Raw genomic sequence first — 23,887 nt, 5'->3', positions numbered from 1 at the left:
CTCTGGCTCAGATTGGGTACCACTTCTAGTACTGCTTTTGGTCCTTCGGTAGTGCAAATGGTACCCAAGTTTGACAGATCGCAGTGCACTTTGAACGGCATTCTAGATTACCTTATGAGCCACAAAATTTTGGGCAATTGCAAGGGACAGGGGGGTCTTTAATTTGTTTTTGGTTATACCACAACTTAGAATTGAAAATATCCGATGGATCGTCGGCCGCTGATCATTTCTCTTGAATGGTTCCTAGACAAGAAGATGCTTCAGCTGAAAGTTGTATTCGGTGAGTTTATTTCCATTGAATCTCAAATGGTTTGTGATTGCTTGAGGGCCATTGATGATCGGATGTGGATAACGCTCTAAACTCAGAAGTGACAAACTGTACAATCGATGACCAATTGTTTTTTGAACATTTCTTGAAACATGTGAGAGTTATTCTCATGATTACTCCGCCAATCTACATTAAGCCTAGGCTGTATAGCCAGGACATACGGAAGAAATACCTGTGCCCCATCCCAGGAAGTGGACCATAAACAACAATGGAGAGCGCATCAACATTCTTTGCTTTGCTACACCCAACGATTTTGTCTGTCTATCAATATGGACGCTTGGACGCTGGTTGTCCCCGTTTCTTCCTCCAATAATTTGAAAATGTTTCGTCTATCATGATTAACGTGAATAACCTGATCGCCATTAATTTTTGAATTACTTTCAAACCACAGGGATCGCTGGCAATTTTAATATATGTATTAAATCATTGATATTAGACTGGCCCTTAAACAAAAAAGTTGTAAAATTCAACGGGGCACCCCCTAGATATGTGCTTTAGGGTAAGAAAAAAGCTATCTCAAAATTTCAACTCATTTGGTTGCTCCCCCAGCTGGCGCATTCAATTAAAAGTTTGTATGGAATATTCGTCTCAAATATATTGAAAATTGATTCTATGTCACTGTTTCGTCTCGTGCACTAGTCTATCGCGTTCAATTGAGCCTAGAATGACAAATTCACTAGTTGATACGCTAATGAACATAGTTGCCGAAGGTTGTATCTGGATTTAAGCTCATTTTCATTAAGCTTTCAGTCACAATCAATGTGCATGCACTTTGTGCCGCAGCTCGCCCAGCGTCATAGGTGGCTATGATGCGCTTAGTGGCTACCACCCAGCTAAGTTGAAGGAATACTATGCAATATTGCAAATCTACTTCAGATAGTTAAAACACCAACTTTATCAATTTTAATCATCATACAACCTTCTACAATATTGTTTGCTATAGAATCAAGTAGTGTTTTTGACATTCTGAGTTCAATTGAACGCGATCAACAATTTTCCTGACTCAAACAGGAGATGATGTGCTGTTTCCTTTGTGTTGGAGCTGAAAATCTCATATTAACTTCAATTCAATTGCGCCAGCTCATGGAACGACCAAATGAGCTGAAACTTTCAGGAAGTCTTCCTCTAACCCTAAAGAATAATCCTGGTGGGTGCCCCGTGGAATTATACAACTTTATTTTTCTCCCATACTAAGGTGGGCCAGTCTAATTGATATGCTACAAATAAGAATGCTGACAAAAAAATACTGAAAGAAATTCCAATATTGGTTGTGCAAGCGCTTAGATTAGATAAGATGCTTCTCTTAAGGAATTCTTCTTTAGGAATTATACATTTTTAAGAATAACTTTAGCATCATTTTTTATTCTATTCCTCAGTAAATTGCTTGAGGTTTATGGTTACTTCATGATCTCCTTCGAAAATTCCTCAGAAAGTTCCAATTCTTATTTTTTTTTCATATATTTTTAATAAAATTCAACCTTAGACTTAAAAGTTTGTTCGATAATACCTCGTAGAGCTCTTTCAAAGATTCTTCCAGAAATTTTCAACTCGAAGGCTCGATCGGCGGGACCGCAAAACGATTTGGGATTCCCAAAAGTACGTTGGAGGACAAACTCAAATCAAGATTTGATTTTTTTTAATACTTTGGACACAATCGTAGACATTTCTCCAAAAATACCTTATGAGCTTTAAGAAGTTTGCAGAGTGCCTCCCACAATTGTAATTGGCGTGGGCATTTCTGCTGCATATATTTTTGAACATTCTGGATAAAGATTCAATAACAATTACCGTAAATTCGGGTGAAATTGATCAGTAGGGTGAAATTGATCACCGTGTCACTCGATTTTATTTCTTCCTAATGGAGCACAAATATCAATGTAACCTGCAGTGAATGAACGTTATTTGTCGTAAGTATTGTCAAATTGTGTGTTGTGAAGTTTTTTTTTTCGTTAAAGAATGTGTATTTCTATGAAAATAATGAAAAATTCCAAAATCATGTATGGTGCAGTATTGACTAACATCTCTAAACTTCTAGTTCTAGACAAGGATTTGAACATGGTATAATCCTGAAAGTTTGTGAGAATAATTAAGATATATCCCCAAACCAGATTTCATTACCAAAATTTGTTTCCAATTTGCTCATTTGGTTGAAATAATTGAATTTCTGTTAGATATCAGGAAATTCCTTAGGAAATTGCATACATTTAGGCGTTTTCTGTGTAATTCTTGAAATGTAATTATTAATTTTTTCTATAAACATTGTATTGTTAAGAATTTGGCAAGCATATTCGGATTCCGGGAGATCAAATTTATTATGTAGAGTTGTTTTGAAAACTAACAATAATCGCATTGATAAGTGATCAATTTCACCCCGAAATGACATCATCCGGTTTTTTATTTTAGAGATATTTTTAGCACTAAAATTACTTTTGTTAGAAAATTTCGGCACTTGAGCCAATGAGGCTCACCTTCGTACTTGTTTTTCTACATTCAGTTGTTTGGCATTGCCAACATCATAGAAATCAGACAAGAAAAACCCTGAAAAATGATTAATTTCACCCGAAATTACGGTACTGCAGAAAGTTTACTAGGCTGTTTTTTTTTCGAATTTCGTCAGGTATTTCTACAATTATTCCAGCAGTTCTCCTAAAAGTTTTTCGATAATTCTCAATGAGACTTAGGAATCTTATAAAAGTCTCTTCGGAAAAAGATGTAAGAATTGGTTCATCCTAGAATTAATCCTGTAGGTTCCCTAAAAAAATCCAACGATTCTCTCTAAGGATTTCTCCAAATGTTCAACAGGAATTATTCCGAAAATTGTTCTAAGATTTTAGGACTCTCTTATTCTTACTTCAGAATTAACTATCATCTATCTATGAATGCCTTTAAAATCACCAAAACTTCCTCTGCAGAATTCAAAAGATATTTTCTGGATAATGCTTCAAGAGATATTCTTACAAAAAAAATCTAAATAGATCCTTGGAGGATTGCCTGAAAGAATATCAGGAACATTTGTGGAAGGTATGCCATAAGGAACGTCTCGATTAATTTTCGGAGCATTTTTTGGAACATTTAATCAATATTCAATAATCAATAGCTTTCTTACTGGTATTACAACATCTAGTCCATATTGTTACAGCATACAACATGGCTGGCCTGAAATTTTTTTTTAATATCAAAAGCTTGTTCATAAGACAAAGTTTTGATTTTCAATTAATAAGGGGATAGTGACATTTTACATATTTATTACATTTGACTTGAATGCCCTCAGTGTGATTTTTGAAAATTAATTTCTTATCTAGTATAAGCCCTAGATACATAACTTCATCTGATCAATTCATTGGAACCCCTCTCATAGTGACAACATGTCTACTTGAAGGTTTCAAATAAAGAGCTTTGGGTTTATGTGGGATAATTATAAGTTACGTTTTGGAAGCATTTGGAGAAATCTTCCATTTTGGCAAGTACCCGGTCAACCAGTCAGTGATTTTCGATAGCGATCGATATAGATTCGTTTTGAACCGTTAGCGATCGCCATCGTTGGTCAAAGATCTATAAAGAATTATGAAGACTGGTTGGTCGGGTATGAATAAAAATTATCCATTTTTTTTTTTTTGCAATCTACTACAGATGGCACGCAGGCTTCGTTCTTTGTCGGAGAAGCCTGTGTCATCCACAAACATTTTTTTTTTTTACATCCCTAAGTTAACTCAGGAAAGTCAGATGTGAAAATATTGTATAATATTTGTCCCAAAATGCTGCGTTGAGGAACATTAGCTCTTACAGGAAGTCTTTCAGACCTGGAGTTCTGATAATTAACGTGAAGTGCACGATTTGACAGATAATTTTGGATTATTCTAAAAATGCATGTTGGGAAGTTAACGTTTTTTTTTATTTTACGATCAATCCTTCATGCCAAACATTGTCGAATGATTTTTATATGTCTAGAAGAGCAAGATTAGTAGAATTTCCTTCAGATTTGTTGGAACGAATCAAATTTGTTACAAGTAAAAGTTGACGAGTTGTCGAATGTCCATGTCGGAATTTAAACTTTTCATTGGCAAAAACTGAATTTTCGTAGATGTGGACCATCATTCTGTTCAAAATGGTCTTTTTAAAAAGTTTACTGATAGAGGAAAGCAAGCTGATTGGACGATAGCTGGAAGATTCCGCAGGATTTTTGTCTGGTTTTAAAATTGATACAACTTTGGAATTTTTTCATTTATCAGAAAAATATGTCGATTATAAACCTTTTTAAATATATCAACCAAAAATGATCAGCTACTCTTTGTAAGTTTCTTGATTAGAATGCAGATAATTCCATCATCGTCCAGGGCTTTCACGTTTTTGTTTTTTTTTTTTATAATAGTTCTCACTTGTTCCAAATCACTCTCCCATGAAGTCTTCATTGAAAATTCTTTCAAAGTCCCGAGTAACTTGATTTTTGATTGGACTTTTGAGGCCTAAATTAAAATTATGCGTGCTTTAAAGCTGCATAGCAAGTTTTTGAGCTTTTTCGCAATTAGTTAATAATAATTTGTTAGGCGCAAAATGATGATTTATTTCAGCACGAATCTTACACGAAAAATGTGTAAATCCAAGCAGATATTATTCTCTGTAAAGCTTTACTTTTAATCCTTTCTTCTAATACAGCATCTCGATTTGAACACCATACCAACGATGTTCGATATTGAATGCTGTCCAGTGCTTTGGAATCTCCTAATATTACTTATTTTAAAATTCCATGGTTCTAAATTGATAACGCAATAGCAGATAAGAAAAATGTCCCTATATATTGCTATGAAACCTTTCGTTCAAATGTTTGTAAATAACTGTAAATGTGATACCTACAGAGAGTGCAGGTAATCTTCAAAATTTTGAAAAAAAATTAATGTCAACAACAGCTAGTATGACTAACCGATAGTAATTCAGAATTTGTCACAAAAAGAGGCATTTTCTGTAAACGTTTTCCACGTGGAAGAAATATATTAGAAATATTGAATTGTCAAAGTCATGTGATATATTTATAAAATTACCAACTCTGGGTACAAACACCTAATTGGAAAACAGACTTTTTTCGGATTCAGTCATTCCTAATTTCCGAATAAGAACATACTCATAATTGCCGCCAATAAATGTCAATCCACGGGCAATGTTCACCCTCCAAATAATACAAGATTCGCAAAAGCATAAGGCAAAATCTCTTAAGCTTCTTACGGAGTAGTTTCCTGCTGTATAAAACTATGTTCAATGCACAATCCACCCTATCGACCCTCCGCACATGTGCTGTGAAACAGTACACCTCGTCCACAGGAATCAAGACGTTAATTAAAATTTACGAAAAAAAAAGATGCATAATCCGTTGCCATCAGTGTGACTTTTCTGGCCCACACACTTATTGTGCTCAATCATTGCATAGGGAAAACTCTTGCCTGAATTTCCATTCGCCCTGCTTTATCGGAGGCCTCCCGCTAGCATTCCACACAACGAATAGCATGCAACTGTCACTTGATCCCTGAGTCTAGTTTATTTTTATTGCCATTTTTACGATTATCTCTTGCTGTTCTGCCTTCGATCCGGAACGCATTGACAGCAAGACAGAAGTAACACTCCTTGCGTCCGACGCCCCATTTCCTTCCGCTACGGGATCTGCTGTCTGGGTGTTTGCTTGTGTTGTTCCGTTTCAAGCTCAACCACCTCATGCAAGACGGGGATGTGCTAGGTTATGTTTCCTGATTTGATCCAAAGTGTAAACAAAAACAAACATCGTTTGAGGCCAGTCCCTACGAAAGGGACATTGCTGCTCGCTCATTCAGGAGACGACTTTGCAACCTATGCGATTCGGTGTTTTATGGTGAAAAATCTCTTCGGCGGTTGCCACAAATCACATTTTCGAATGAATTTAATTCCTCACAGCACGGAAGGACAACTGCTGCGACATTAAAATGGAGGTATATTTGAGCTGGGCGGTGGTTGATGGCTTCGTGGAACCATCAAGGTGACGGAAATGACACTCTCACTTTTAGCATCGTGCCCTTTGCGCTTTTTGCCCGTCATGAATTGAGAGATTCCTGTCGAAAGGGGACGACGTAAGCGCATGAAATAAATCGGATTAAAGTTAACTGTAAATTATGACGTTGGTTGTTGATTGTAAATTTCGAGAAGGAAATGGCAGGAAAATGACACATAAACGAATTATATCTCATACAAACAAACAAACTTTTCAATAAAAGTCGGAATGGGATAGTACAGCACCTCAATGATATATTCTTGCAAGACACTGTTTTTTGATTAAGTTTGGTGTAAATCTATCGAATGATAAAAAGGTTTTAATTCATTCTTTATCATAAATGAAGGTCATTAGTTTAATTTATTATCATCAACTGTTTTCTTCCTTAGCCGAGTGGTTAGAGTCCGCGGCTACAAAGCACAATTCCAATTTCAATTTCGATTCCTAGGATCTTTTCGTAATGGAAATTTCCTTGACTTCCCCGGGCATAGAGTATCATCGTACCCGCCACACGATATACGAATGCAAAAATGGCTCTGTCCCAGTGAGGACGTTAATGCCAAGAAGAAGAAGAATAAGAAGAAGAACTGTTTCCTTTTGCTTTCAGTTTTGGAATAAATTATTGATTTTGTGTTAATATATAACCCAACTCCATATGCGTAACTTATCAAATTTCAAACATGCAATATTTAACACTAATTTCCAATGCTTTATATGATTGATAACATTTTTTATAACAGGGTTTCCCAACCGGTGGTTCGTGGACCCCCAGAGGACCAAATGTAAAGAATCGATTACCTTGTTCGTATTTCAAAATAGTGGTACTGTTTTGTTTCATATTACGGACACATTAGCGAGGTACTCCGAAGGATTTTCTGGAGAAGCTGCGGATTATTTTCTAGAGAAACTCCATAGAAATGCCCGAAGGATCTATGTTGGAAATCTCAAAGAAACTCCTAATAAATTTTAGGAGGATCTCCAAAAAAATTTCTGGAGGAACTTTCCTCGAGGTACTCTGTAGCCAATCCTGGAGGAACTTCGGAGGCGTTTCTGTAGAATTTCCAGAAGCGTTTCTGGAGGAACTCCAGCGTATTTACTTGAGGAACTCCGGAGAAATTTCTGGAGAAACTATGGAGGAATTTCGTAGGAATTCACGATGGGGCTCCTGAAGGAATTTCCAGAAATTACTGGGTGAAATGTAGAGAAATCACTAGAGGAACTCCAGAGGAAATTTTGGAAAATCTATAAAAGAACTCCCGGTGGAAATCCGGAAGAAGTTCCCGGAGAAACTCTTGATAAATTCCCTAAACAACTTTTGAGAAATACCCGGTGGAAATCTAGAGAATTTTTCAAAGTTACTCCAGAAGAAGTCCTGATGGAATTCTAGATGATTTCCGAGGAATTAATAGAACTCGGAAAAAGTCCTAGAGAAATTCCGAAAAAAAAATCCAGGAGGATCTACGCAGAAAATCCAAAGAAATCCCCGATGGAGCTTCAAAAAAAAAATGGATCGATGGAGCTTCAAAAAAAGTAAATCTGAATGAACTATCGGAGGGACACTGAATAGAAATTCCATAAAGAACTTCAAAGAAACTTCATGAGGAACTCTGAAAAACTTCTGAAAAGCCTCCAAAAGAATCCCTGCAGATTTTTTTTAAGAGGAACTTCGGAGAAATTTGCGGAGGAAACCTGAAGAAAATCATTGTGGAATTCCTGGAGGAGCTCCGAGGAATTTCTAGCAAGCATTCCGAAAGAACTCTCATGGAATTTCTGGAGAAACTTCGAATCTAATCCTGGAAACTCTGTAAAAATCATTGAGAAATGCTTGGAGAATATCTGAAGAAATTTTCTTAGGAACTCTGACCTCAGTTACATATAACTCATCAAAAATCATATGAAATAAATCATTCTGTATGATTCCTTCATGATCCTTATTCCGGACACTTTCTTACTTTTGCCTTATATTCCGGACACTTTGATTCCAATTCCGGATAGCTCATGGAAATCATTAATAGAAAAGCCAAATCATCAATTGAAATCGTCAAACTACTAAAAAGACGTCTAAGGCAGTCGGGCATCATAAATTAGCATAGATATATATGGAAAAAGCTTATTGAAACGAGCTCCAAAAATGAGAACTTTTGAACGGCCAAAAAGCCTGAAAATTTTTGACCAGAACTAAAGAATTCAAAATTTCTAATGCAAGCATCAAAAACATAACTCATTTATGATTTTCCCTGAAAATTTCATCAAAATCTAGCGAACAATGGAGAAGTTACAGAATTTTGAAAATTCGACGTCGGCACCCTGTACTATAAAGGTTAAGGTGCCGCGGGGCAAGTGGGAACGAAAAAACGATAGTTCAAACAAATTGTTCAATAAAATTTTCAAATCCAACAACACAATCACGTTTTGGCAACATATTTGCTGGTGTGTGCATGAAACTAATCGAATAATTTCGAAATTGTGAAAACCTTGGAAGAAAGTTTTAGAATGAGCCAATGGACACAGTTACCTCGCTAAGCGGGGTAAGTGGGACACATCCAGTTTCATGCGTCAATCCACATCAGTAGGTCAACCATTACAATAATAGGATTGATAAGTCATAGAATTTTAATTTTAAGTACATATTTGATGTACATTAGGGATCATCCATAAAATACGTTACGTTTTAGGAAGAAACCCTTTATTTAATAGCATGTCACCTCACATTTAATATTAACTGAAAATTCCTCAATAAAAGCGTAAAGAGGAATTAAACATGTTCAAAATATATCATTTATAAGTTGTTAATTAAAATGTAGCACATAAACAGTCAATAATTGACGAAATTATAAATATGTTTTATTATTATTTATATGCATGGCAGAAAACCACCTTATGGGATGGAATTGTTTTCCATCACTACTAAATTTGGTAGAAATAACAAATAAAGTTCAAATAACATAGAAAAGTAATCGTTTTCATGATGCATTTCAAATTTTAGCTGTGTGTTTGTTCAATTTTGAAGTCTTACTTCAAAAATAAAAAAATAATTAAAAAATAAAGAATAATAACACTTTTCTTCTCCCTCTTATGCAATTACGTAATTTGAGGTTGATCTTTTTTGATAAAAAATCATTTGTTTGAATGTTTTAGTGCTACTCTCAAGCAAAATGTATGAAACGTGTACGAAAAGTTTAGATTCTGGTTTTTGTTTTGATAGGTCCCACTTACCCCAGGTACAAATATATTTTGAGGTAAGATAGACCATCGAAAATTTCATATGAAATGAAAACAAAATACTGGTTTATCGTTAGCAGCTTGTAATTATACTAAAAATTATAGCTTACTGATGGAAATTCGATTTAAAACACATTTATTTTTTGCGAGTCAATGCAAGACGTGAAACGTGTCACAATTTGTCATGCAAGTTGAAAATGGCGCTGAACTGACAACTGTTACATGAACCACATGGTAATAAAAATAACAATATGTTTAGTACTAAATACATTCCTTGTCATTGTATCTACAACTTTCCAGAAGAATACCCCCATGAAAAACTTTTCCTAGTTGAGCTATGACGAAACGCCCCACTTACCCCGGATTCTCACTTGCCCCGGGGTACCTTAATCATTTTCAAGCATAACAATAATGCTATCAAAACACCATTACGAGTTCTATAACGAATTTCTGACATATTTCTGCCCAATAATTTCTACAGGAATTTCTCCTAGACTATCAAATATATAGATCTGCACGTACACCGTTCCAGTATACTCTCATACAATTGTTTCGCGCACAAGTCTATCTGACATCATTGGTGATACTATGTAGCAAAAGGCGTTATAATACTGATACGCTATTGTTTTATAAATCCATTACAAATCTATTGAATTTACCCAAAACTTTCCTCAATTTATTGGGTATTTTTATAAAGTTGCAACAAGAGATTTCACTAAAAATACCTATATCAATTGCAGAGATTTCTTCTAAGGTTTTTACAGAAATTACTTCTGTAATACTTTGAGACTTTCTCAAGTAAGTTTTTTTAACTGGGAATGTCTCCAGGGAAATGTCAAGGAATTTATTCTGAAAAATAAATCCGTGAGACACTTCTAAAGAAAATCCTGAAGTATTGTCATATAAAACAAGTGGAAATTACCAAAGTCACTTTGTATGAAGAATGATCTCTGAAATAACGCCTGAACTCTTGAGGAAGTTTTAGGAAGATTTACTAGATAATAGATACACACTCGTGCTGTGTATAACACGATGGAACTGGTCTTAGATTATTCTATTACTTCATTCATAGATTTTTCAAGAAATTACTATGGAAGTTCCAAAAACACCTCAATACATCTCATTACAGGGTTGGCCGTAGATATATTAGAGAAACCATCCATTGATTCATTTGGAAATGCCATGAAGGATTGCTCCATTTGTTTTTCTAACGGTTAAAGAAGTTTCTTATAGCAATTCGTACAGTTAGTTTCGTATAGATATTTTCAATCGTTCTTCACACGAGTCCAAATTTCTGCTGGTTTTGTTGTTTTTTTTTTTTTTTTGAATCGTTTGTAGGACAATCCTTTGGCTGTCCTACTCAGATCTTTTTGTGCGTAGTACATGTCCTTCCTGTTCTACCCAATTCCCGCACCACTGAAATTAGAAACTCAGCAAGCCTCATTGGATAAATGTGCAACTCGTACTGCAAAAATCGCGTTATAACTGAGTGACTTTGTTGTACAAAATTTGTGCTGGGCCATAAAGTACGTAAAATAGAAATCTGAGAAAATATATGTATCATTGCTGTTACGATAAATGTTCAGACTATCACCTATTTTATTGGAAATCATAAACTTAAGTATATAAAATTTGAATAGAAACTAACAATCTGATTTCAGCTGTGGTCGATTTTGAAAAGAGTCAAACCAAGTCCTTGTATATCCGTTAAAACATGTAAAAATCTAAAATTTATGTTGCCTATCCAAAGGTATAGATATTTTACACAAGTAAATATGAAATGAATTGTTTTTATTAATATTGAAAATACCGGAAAATCTATGATTTCGTTAACTTATCTTATGTGGAGAGAAAAATCAGCAATTTTGAGGAATTTTATAATTCTTTCAAGTGTTTTCTAGCAAAGCCGAATAAAATATTCAACAAAAATTCGTGTGGAACATCTTCGATACAATGTACTTGAACTCACCACATCGATGATTTCGATAAAAACATTTATTATTAGTTAAGTTCCAACATAATTCAAAAGTAGGGTATGTGCTGCCTAGATAAGAATTGATTTTCTAATGTCAAAATGTTTAATGCAAGAGGTTATTTTATCAAACAAAATTTTCACAAACATCATTTGAAATACCCCAAGAGTAAAAATAAAACAATATTTATTTGGAAAAATATTGCGATATTCATTATCAAAGTCCTGCCCAAGGATGGAAAAAAATCGGCTCTAACGATCAACAACACAGTATTGGAATAATCTAAGGGGGCCGTTACTCTCGCAGCAGCATGATTCTGCACTGTTTGTCGTGGGACAAAGAGTTTATCGGATGTTGTTACAAGTAGCGATCGACTTGAATCATGCCGCATTCGCGCTATTATTTATCGCTCAGCCAATGTCCGAATGGTTTCAGAATCACAAACCACATATATGGAGGTAGATCATTAAGTGAAAGTGGACAAATCCTCGAAATAATCAAACTTTATTTTGCGAACAGTTAATCGCTAGCACACGTACAACACGATGCATCATTTGCGGAGCGTAGTTTGTTGTGATAACTTGACGACAAAGAGTTAATCGTTGTTGCTATGATCGCAGGATAAAGAACAACGCGAGGCATCATGGATTTTGTCATGATCACTAGATTGCCATCCTTGGTCCTGCCCATACTTTCTGGGACACCCTATAACTATTTCCTACTGCATCAAACAATTTTTTTACGATGGTAAGTCATTCGGCATAAAGTCGGGTAAAAGTCAGTTGGCATAAGGGTCATTTGGCATAACGGTCCTTTGGCATAGAGGTCGTTTAGCATAATAGTCATTTGACATAATGAGTCTGAATCAAGGATGGAAAAAAATTGACTCTAGCGACAAACAACACGGTATTTGAACGGTCTAAGAGGGCCGTCGCTCTTGCAACAACATGATTTGAAGATTTCCCTACGCGCGCGTTGCACCGATAAATCAAGCATCAGATGCACTGTTTGTCGCGGGACAAAGAGTTTATCGGCTGTTGTTACAAGTAGCGATCAAGAGTTGTGTTTGATCTTTCGACCTTGACGCTTGCTCCTGCGGGGGCCGGCGATGAGGACAGGATCAAACATGTCGCGCGTCGATCGAATAAAATGAAAAAGTGCCGCTTTCGATTAGGCAGTGCTTCAAGAAAGCCCGAGTAGTCGTCAGTTGTTTTCCATCACGGGTCGCGCGCCTATTTTCTCTGAGTGCTTTTATATAGCCGAGCAAACGACTGAAGCTGAAAGAGGATTGTTGCTGCTCAATGATGACGGATCAATTGGTGAGCTCGTTTCATGTTACTGTTCCTATTCTATAAAATATGTATGACTGTACCGTTAATCGTTACAACGGTGAGATGTAAATATGATGTTTCAAAAAAATATGAATGGTTCGTCACTGGGAGTGTCGACATAAACTCTGATTCATAAATTATTTATGTCTAAATTTTTTTTATTCAATACACCTTCTTCTTTTTACCTTTATTTTTGTAATCAAAAATAAAACTTTGAATGGTTCGACACTTCAAGTGTAGACTTCCGAAAGGTTCACTTTATTCAACAAACTTTGAAAGATTCGTCACCTCAAGTGTCGGCATAATTTTTCTCTACATAAATATTGTTCATATCAAATGAAAATATTATATTTACATATAAGCATGTTTATATCTCACAAATAATTATTTATCATGGTCTAATCGCTTATCAAAGTGAATCCTGTGACCCAACGATCCTTCCCATTAACAAACATCTCTCCCAGTAACCTTTGTGGAGATGCAGAGGCAAACACGGTCTCCAAATAGCAAAGGTTACACACTAACATTCCTTCCCCCAATCCCACCTGACTGCAAGGACGTGGCCGGCGCCGTTATTGACCATGTATAAATAGAGGCACTGAATTATGCACACTGAAGAAGATTATGGCCAATCCCAGCCGAACTTCTAGTTGATTCTTTGTGCATTTTCACTGACTTCGGTCAATCACGGAATAGCAACCATTGATATGTGTAGTCAGTCTAAGCTAAGCTAAGCTGTTGTTACAAGTAGCGATCAAACTCGAATCATGCCGTCTGCGAGCTGATATTTTTCTTGGAGCTCATGCCAAAATGATTAAAGATCAATAAACAGCAAATCTGAATTCAAATCACTAATAAAAAACGAAAGAATAATGAAATTTTGAGTAGCGAACAATTTATCGCTAGCGCACATGCAGAACGATGCATTATTCGCGGAGCGTAGTTTGTTGTGATAGTTTAACGACAAAAGGTTGATCGTTGTTGCTATGATCTGAGGATAAAGAACAACCGTGATAAATTTATTTTGTCATGATCAGGGTTGGGAAAAAATCTGAAATTCACTCTACAGTAGTCAAACAAAGCCAATCACAGTCAGCGAAGCCAGTGAAACTCACGCCCATCGCTGCTGTAGTCAAAAAGCCTTGAAAATTGCAAAACACTCGTTGCTAAGGGCAACCCAAAATTACAGTAGAAAAATGTTCTATTTCCCGCTGCATTTCCCGCATTTAGAGCCTTCAATGACACTACTGATTAAGAGAAATTCATGTACCCAATATGGGCTACTTGATGAGATTCACGATTTTAAACTACTGTAGTGAGAGAGCCAAGTGATTTTTGCGAAATTCAAGCCTACTACTATTACCATTCCCAGCACTGGTCATGATCACTAGATTTCCATCCTTGGTCTGAATCCAGGGATTTCTTACGTTTCGCATGAATCCCACCAATCAGACTTATTTTGGAATTAATTTGTACACCATTAAATTAAAGTTTATTGGACATTCCCATGATCTTGAATTAACTAGGTCAGACTGAATTAAACTATACCAGTCAGAATTTTCATTATTTTAATATTAAAATGAATAAATATACAGTTTTAAAATTACAAATCTAATTACAATAAGTTTTAGATGTTCAAGCCAATTTAATGCAAGTAGGCCATGATTCAAAAATGGTCAAAATCAAAATGTGACCGCTCATCATTGCGATGATAGGTTTGTGTGCCGTCTTAGTGATTTGGTAAGAAGAGTGAGAATAGCTTCTAACGTATTAATAGTCAAATTCGCACTTTTTCTGAACCAACTGTTGATCATGATGACTTCTCATAGTGAGTATTTGGAATTCCGCAGGAGTAATACAAGTATGATAACTGTTTGGGAGGATTATTGTGTTGTATTTTGTGCAATGTGATGTTGTATAGATGTTTACAATTCCCCATGAAACTAGAATTTATTGGAAGCTGAATGCCGGTGCACACATTAAGATTCGTTAGAATTATTCAGATATATGATCATTTCCGTAAAACTGGTTCCGGTAGTCATGTCTGTATTCCCAATCATGTAAATATTATCCAGAGCTATACCCAAGTGGGCATCAAACTTCCAAATTATGCTTTTGGCAGCACCATTAGATGCATGGACCACTGTATAGTAGGTTCCAGGTGCCCTAGGGGAAGTAGCCCATTAAGAGCATGTCTGTCTATATCAATATGGGTGTAAAACTTCAAGATTTTTTAAGGTAAAGCTCCCGGGAGCATTTTCATAACCAGCCGCTGCTAGACCACTATATAGCAAGGTATAACTGCCCCGGGAGATGTGGTCATGTTCCGAATTGGCCACTTCTCTAGGGGCCCCTGGAATCAACAATAGGTTTTTTTACATCTTGTGATTCTAAAAATGTTCCACATCCTCCAAAGCACCTGGAACCAATTGTCCCTGGTGCATGGTGATTCTAAAACTGCTTGTGGAAGCATGAATTTTATAAATATCGAGCTTTTTTACCCCAATTGATATGATTTAGTACATGTGTGGAATTATCCACTTCCATCGGGGTACCTATACAGTGGCCATGGCAGCCGGTGATTCTGGAAGTGCTTTCGGAAGCATCACCTTCGAAAATCATAGTATTTGATACCCATAAGTAACTACGGATATGTTTTGATTTTGCCACGTCGAGAGAACCTACTATAGAGTGGTCATGGCAGGCAGTGGTTCTGGAAATGATTTCGGAATTATCACTTTCTTAAATCTTGAACTTTGATGCCCATATTGATATGGCTCCAAATATGTTCTCAATTGTCCACTTCCCCCAGGGCACCTGGAACCTACTGTAGAGTGGTCAGTGCGTCTTATAGTTCTGAATATGCTGCTGGAAGCATCATTTTGAAGTTTGATGCTCAATTGGAATAAAAAGACCGAGATAAAATTTACGTCTTTAGCATTAAAGTTTTGAATTTTAGACAGTTGTACGGATTTCGAATCACAGGTGTACCTTATTAAAGTGTACGGATTTCGATCCAATAAAAGTGAATTTTATTCATGTTTGTTTAAGTTTTCTACTCAGCTTCAGGCTCATTTTGGGATTAATTATGTCTTAAAAGATGTGAAATTCTTAGAAAAAGAGTGATCAATTTCCTTTTACAAATCCAAATATTTTTAACAGAGGATTCTATTTGGATTAGTGCTTAGGTGTACGGATTTCGGTCCCACACGGTATTAAGTCACAGTTTTTTCAGTTATGCTTTTAATAATCGTTGAAATCCAGTTCGATAATATATCAGTCAAACTTTATCCTGGACGCAGGATCAAATCAAATCATATTCCGTAAAAACGTAATGTAACAACAATTCTTGATAGCCACTGTTGATATTTTAACTAAATTTAATTAATAATAATTTTTACTCAGGATTTCCTTTTCTTATATCAACTTTCTTTCAATTTAATAAGTTAAACATTGCAATGTACACACAACCTAAGTTGCGTGCAGCACTTGTTGTCTCCGCCTTGTACTTGGTAAATCTCTGAACAGATACCATGCTTGCTGACAACTAGTCAGGGATTCATCCTACATGGTAGTACCATCTTGGTAAAAATAGCTTCGAAAAATACCGAAAGGAGATTGGGCAAATCTGGGCCCGGAATGTACACAGATGACTCATATCTCATTTGAAAGATCTAAGTGAGACAAGAACAAGTTTGTATGGGGTCAAAAATATTCGTCGTGGGAGAAAAAAGTTATTCCGCATGGTTTGAGATGGATTTTTTATGTTTTTTTTATTATTTTTTTGCTATATTTTTTATCAATTAAAAATAAAAACATATATTTTTTTTCAGCACCTATGGTGATGAAAAGCTCTATGCTGTAAAGAAGTGAATTAGAGCTTTGATTTAGAGATGAAAATATCACATGGTGATGTTAGACCGTAATAACTTTAAAATCGTTATAAAATATGTACGTATATTCAGTTAAGTTTTCTACCAGACCCTGCTACTCAAATTAAACTAATTGCAGTTTATTGACCGACCAATCCTTTTTTTTCTCGCAATAAGGTAACATTGCGACTTGTATATTCAAATAAAAAAGTCAGCTTCATTCGATGAAAAACAATTTGGAGACAGTGGTGAAATAAAAGTGTGTGGTGTCTTATAAGAGAACTGACTGTAATTGTTTTAGCTAAAGTACATATTTCTCCAGAACGGATTTTGCAAAGAGATCAATAAAACCATCAGCTTAACCTCAATTAACAACATCATCAGCCTTAAAAAACGTTAAATGTGAATTGAAATGCTCATTTGAACTTATCAGTAACATATGCGAAGTTTTAGGATTTCATGTGTTTAAAACAATGTCAATCTAGCTAGCTAGTATAAATCATCTCACGCTGTATACTGCATACGTGGATGTTTAGTGTCACATGTACTCCTACATTATCCTACCAGTCTTATGTTAAAATGTCAATCATTATCGTTTTACGAGTTGGTATACGAAAGTCGTGGAGCAAAATGGTCAACGCACAATGATTATACCTGTGGGTTGATGGCTACTTTCACTGTAGTAGAACAACCAAGAAGGGTTTCAGTCAGCAAAACCAAATCCGGTAACGACTGCTCGAGCTGTGGAGCGATGCTGTGGCGAAATCCTTCTACTTCAATCGCTGAAGGTCACGCTGACTGGCGTCGGTACCGTTCGTCGTTAATGACAGGGAGTTTTAAGCGCAGTTTCTTACTATCAGGTAGAGGGTAGGCTAAATGTAAGCACCACGATAGATTCTGACGTTGATTATGTCGGAGATGTGAAATCCATCCATCAATACCTGATCGATTCGGGTCCGTTTGCAATGGTGATCGCCAGTTATATTAGTACGGGAGATTATCTTGGAAGTAGGTGCTGCGAATGACCATATTAAGCGTAGGACATCCATGTTCGCCAGTCGGAGAGCACTGATCTTCCCAATCGTCCATATCTATTCCTAATCTAGGCGTTCTAATCTCTCATGATGATCTTGACGTGGAAGCTTGGGTGGCAGGCCTACTTGCCGTCCAGTTGCATCTTTATCATCATCAGTGTCGTTGATCGACCGTTGATCCTCAACCTGCTCATTCTTTTTTTGATCGACCACCATCCGATTTCATGTTTTTGCATGTCGTTCATCACTATGATAGCTGTTCCCAGCTCAAGTGTGATAACTTCTGAACATTCACATTATTGACATCCTCATGAGTATTTAGCGATCTTAGCGAAGCATTTGTGGAGGTACATGTGCTCAGGCGCCGCCAACGAAACTGACATTGATAGCCAACTGAAATGGTTCTGCTCGAATTATTGGCAGTTTGTACACAGCAAACAGTAAAACACTACAGTTACTTTCAGTTCAAATGATTCCCTTCTCTGAGAAGCAATAGCATGACAGTATGACGTTAATGATATCAAAGATAGAAGTGTGGTAACTGTCGTGCAGTTTTCCAGCACGCTTAAGCTGTGTACGACAAGCGAGGTATTGCCACCAGCGTAGAACAGAATCCAATAACGCAATCACTGTAATGTTAAAACGGATATAGTGTGGAAACTTGTTCCTGATTACATGAACCGCTGGTTTATACAAACATATTACTAGAACACTGAATTAGGATAATACGATTTGATATTTGTGTCCAACTGTTACCTAAAGCGACGTGTTTGTGAAACGCACATACCTATATCCTTATTATTTTATCTCCGTATGTTTTTAATATTAACATTGCAGCAATACAAAACGTCCTGAAATCTGTGTCAAATCACAATATTTGAAAAATATAAGTAGGGTTAAATAAAAACATGCATAAGTACAAACATACGCACGAGTTCAAAACATTTGCGCAAGAAAATATTACTTAATAGAAAACTGTTCAAAACATACCTCTTTTCACATATTTCCAGCTTACATAACTTTTCTCTCCCACGACGAATATTTTTGGCCCCATATCAACTTTTTCTTATCTCATTTAGATCTTTCAAATGATATATGAATCATCCGTGTACATTCCGGGACCAAACCCCATACATTTTTGCCCAATCTCCTTTAACGAAAAACATATGAGTGTCAGTTTTTAAAGGTGCAGAAAAAATTGCTAGTTCTATAAGGAATAAATTGCGTTTGAATATGCTCATTTTAAATCACTCATTTTGCTAAATGGTCATTATGCTATTTAAACAACCATTAATCCAAACCCTTTATGCCAAATGACTTTATGTCAAATTACTTTATACCAACGAAGAACAATATTTGTTTATATACATTTTAAACTACTTGGGCAAACGCTCCCTTAGTGGAGGTAGCTCCAATAGTGGAGGTAGTGTGTTTTGGCATGTTTCGCGCTAATAAATGATTATGTGATATTTTTGTATTATGTACGATGCGAAAATGATACAAGTAATCGAATAATATTCATGAAATTTAACCGTAAAACTATTTAAAACAATTATTTTGCTTAATTTTTTTGCTCCTTGCACCTATAATAATGGTGCATCAGTACCCATAGTGGTGGGTCCCATAAGAAATCAATGGTTTGCGCAACTAAAGGAACCATCCTTAAAATATACCTCCACTAAAGGAACAGTGTTCCTATTATTGGTGCAAGGCTTTTTGCAGGGAAATTTCAAATGAATCGTGATTCTTATACATTTGAATGATAGAAGGATTTGAGATCTATCGAATGATACGTTAAAATCATATATTTCATGATCTTAACACCGTGTTTTAGCAGTTTTCCCTTAGGTGCACCACTAATGGTACACTTGCCCTAGAGATGAACGAAATTACTAAAAAATATATTTTACACTAAGTAAAATTGAACTAAAGAAAGGAAAAAAATGTATAAGAATATATTGAAAACATTGCATTTCAACAGAAACTTATTCGTGGATTCGTTTGTATAACTAAGCCATTGTAAACTCTGTCTGGAACTCTGTCTAAAATGCTCTTGAAAATCTACCAAAAACACCAATGCAAATCTTTGCAATGATTCCACTAGAAATTTCCCAGCAAATATGTTTATTTTTTCCTGAAATTCTAAATCTCTTCCTCCAATCGTCTCACTGTTGAATTTTGTGCTTCTCTGGTGAAAAACATTGCATGCCGCAGCTATATATGTAGTGATAACTGTAGTCACACTACAACCGGAAGCATGAACAACGAAATTGCTCGAGGGATCACGTAATACTGCAAAACATTAATTCTTATTACTGATTGGGCGACGAAAAATCATCTTGTCAATGCATTTTGTAACTGTAAGTATCTCGCATCTGATATTCCAGAAAATGCTCTATTTTATTCATAGGTTTAGACTAAATAGATGTTTAAGATAAAAAAAAAGCATGCACTAAATAAAAGAAAATAACAATTCAAATTGCAATTTGTAAGTAATACGCATTACGAAGTCCATTTGATACAACATTACTCATCCCAATGCACAATCAACGATCCCATTAAGGAGCAAATTTCAACAATTTGTCTAACACCACTGGTACTCGAAAACAAAAACTCCCCACAATGTCCTGAAAATTAATTACACCGTAAATACCTTTTATTTCACCGCGTTGCTCCTGTTGCTGCGTTTACTACAACTGCTGCCGGTCGGTCCGAAAAACGCTTCAATGCGCGCGCGAAAACCGTCCCACAAGATGATTAATGAGCTCCTTTTTCTTGTTCAAACACACAAAACCGGAACTGTGACGTAGGTAAACCGGTGTTGAAACTGCCACCAGTGCTGTTGTTACCGCCACTTGCTGCTCGCTGCTTCTGTGGCCGTTGTTGATATGATAAACACCTTTAAAGCACACATCTAGATTTGCCTCCCCGATTCAGAAGTCGAGGATCACAATTTTTTTTTTCTTATTATATTCACTAAATTTAGCAGGATGTTCGTTTTCTCAGCTACGACAATATGATATGTTCACTTTGCTACTTTTATTGCACATACACAAAAAGCTTCTTCTATTGGTATTCTTCTTCAGACACGTTAAAGCATAATACTACGTATGACGGATAACTGTTATGATTATGGTTATGATAATGGTTAATGATGATACGATGATAAGGATAGATGCTTACGGATAATTCTGATTGAAATATTGCACAGGTGCACTCTATACACATATATGGCTAGATATTACTATGTAGGATTGTTTTTGATCTTATATATCTTTTCACTTGCCAGCTGGTAGGTTTAAACTTCCTTATAGCCTCTCTGGAACCCTACCAAAAGCAACAAACAGCAATAACCGTCGAAGAATTTCAACTTGAGCACGAATATCCTCCAGGCAGGAACATTAAACGAAGAACGTTATCCAATATATTCGCCCAGAAACACACGGAACTGTTGCAAGTGAAATTCCATACGAAATTCTTTCCTCTTTAACAGAAGTTTAATTTCCACCCGAACGTTGTATCATTTGGGCTTAGACACTTCTCTAGCACTTCCCAGCACACATCGACTATATCCCAGCCGAATGAAAATTCCGTTGCTACTGCATCACTGTCATCAGCATCCGGCCACTTTCGAAATGCTCCATGAAAGCACAAGGCCTCAGTTGTTTCGATTGCTCCCGGAAGGGATCTTCCACTTTAATTCTGCACACACAAAAAATACTGCTGCCCCTTTTCACCGACCTGGCCCAAATTTGGCCGCACCGGAGTTAAAGCAAACAACGCGACACTACGGCAAATCGAAACTTTTCAACATACACACACTAGCCGCCTTGCACCAATCGGATTCTTGAACACCCGGAAATTGCAATCCTAAAACACCGACAAAGGACACAACGGTTCGTCCGTCACTGCCAACGATGCAATTTGCACTAAAGTTGCGGATTTTCCGGCTACGCTGAAGGATATCATCGGCTGCCAAAGGGAAAATCTGTCTCGTTAGCAGTTCGCCACATGCTCTCTCCCTCTCGCGTGGCTTTTCGCTCTCGTTGCTCATTTCCACAAATCTCGAGAAACGAGTTTTGTGGAAAGCGGTGTTTTTTCTTCGGTGGGCGACCGGTAGCACCAGTATCGAGTAGGTGGTTATATTTTAAGGATAATGCTTTTATCGGGAAGATTGAAATGATTCAGGGGTCTAATTGGAAGTTCTTCTGACTATCTGCTGAAGTGCTCATACTTAACTATATGTTTCCTTTTAACTATTAAACAATTTCAAATTGTTCTCTATTTTGACATAAGGAACATCAAGATATATCTTACATCTTACTACTACAACACACAACAATTTTCAAAATTAGTAGACATTAAAATAATCATGTATGGTGAAATAGGGAACCACTACAGTAAGGACCCGATTTTATCAGCCCCTCGATGAATTTTAGACTGACAAAATGGGGAACCTGACAAAATCGGGTAAAATTATTTTATTCCTGTTTTTCAAATTTTGACGTGTTACATGGTTATATGGACTTTTAAGAGGGCGATGGACTTGGGCGTAGACCGTTTTTGTTTTATCCGGGGCTCCCCCTCCCTTATATTGGTAATATCGATTTTTAACACTTAATAATAGGCATTGCCATTGCCCCCTCTGGCTACGCCCATGCGTGCATGACATCAGAAATCATCATTAATGTCAATGTAAACGTGGTAAAACATGACGATAACAATGTTTTGACAAATTTAAATTAGGCTGACAAAATCGGGTCAGAAAGCTGCCAAAATCGGGGGTAGACAATATCGGGGGCAGACAAAATCGAGGGCTGACAAAATCGGGTCAGTACTGTATATCCATAACTGGTACACATACCCTATATCGATCTGGGGACGGACCTGGTGTAGTGGTTAGAACACACGCCTCTCACGCCGAGGACCTGGGATCGAATCCCATCCCCGAGATAGTCACTAAAAATTTCAGTGACGAATTCCTTCGGAAGGGAAGTAAAGCCGTTGGTCCCGAGATGAACTAGCCCAAGGCTAAAAATCTCGTTAATACAGATAAATAATAATAACCTATATCGATCTCACGATGCATATATTCTTAAAAATCATTGTCAACTAGTTTGCTACAAAGTATAAAATATCATTTGAATTTTGTTGCTTTTTGGTTAATTCTTCAAGTACTGCTTGAATCAACTTCTGTCAAAGAGCTTCAGACATTTTTACATAAATGTTATTTTTAAAATAATGATACTTGTGTAAGTGTAAGCTTCATTTTTTTTATTTAAATATTCGTTATTAGTGAGGCTTTTAGACACAGGATTGCAAATTGATTACAAAATAACAAAAATATGAAGACTTCACTGAATGGCATATTTTATAACTTGAAAATTCACCTTCAAGTTGCTTAATCTTTATATCTTTGGTTCAAATTTTGAGGTATCTTTTCTTATGTGATTTAAATCCAGAAGAACACACAAATTTTTGGTTTTGAGAAATTACATAGAATAAGAAGTACCCTAACATTTATGTGTATTTATTCTGTTATTTCTTCTAAAATTCGACGAGTTCATTTCATTATACATCTTCAGTATTTTCTTCAGATATTCCTTCATAAATTGCTCCTCTTCTTGGGATTCACTCATTATAACTCCTACAACGATGCGAATTCCAAATTGAAATTTCTTGATGATATCCATATTTAGACTAACCAAATACACTTTTCATGGATACTTTTGAGAACTCCACTAGAATTCATTTGGAGATTCACTTATTTTACTTCTGGATTTTTACAGAAATTACACCAAATTTTATTTTTTACAATCTTTTTAAGCTGAAACTGCTAAGATTAACAAAGATATCCCTCAAATAAGTTTTCTGATTTTCGATAATTGAAATTCGCGTAGGAATTTCTTCGGTACATATGGGTTCATTCAAATATTACGTAACGAAAAATTTGCCAATCTCGAATAAATTCTTTTCTTCTTTTATTGACAAATAATATGCATTACTAGTTGAACTCATATAAAAATACTAATTGGAATCCAGGCAAAATAAGAAATGATTGTTCTAAGTAACGAAGTAATTTTTGCACCCAATTTGGTATACAATTCATATAACTTC

General features: G+C 36.1%; 1 protein-coding gene across 1 annotated transcript in view; it reads right to left on the bottom strand.

The window, feature by feature from the left end:
- Positions 1 to 21,719, bottom strand: part of LOC5567299 — a 440,692-nt gene extending 418,973 nt beyond the window's left edge. The window contains exon 1 of the mRNA XM_021850757.1: positions 20,424 to 21,719. The gene's annotated coding sequence lies outside the window, so the exon portion shown is untranslated. The remainder of the gene's footprint in view (positions 1 to 20,423) is intronic.
- Positions 21,720 to 23,887: the final 2,168 nt, after the last annotated feature.

The sequence above is a fragment of the Aedes aegypti genome, chromosome 3 (assembly GCF_002204515.2).
Source record: "Aedes aegypti strain LVP_AGWG chromosome 3, AaegL5.0 Primary Assembly, whole genome shotgun sequence".
NCBI classification, from domain to species: Eukaryota; Metazoa; Arthropoda; class Insecta; order Diptera; family Culicidae; genus Aedes; species Aedes aegypti.
The sequence above is the reverse complement of the archived record's forward strand: the minus strand, read 5'-3'. Positions and strand labels throughout refer to the sequence as shown.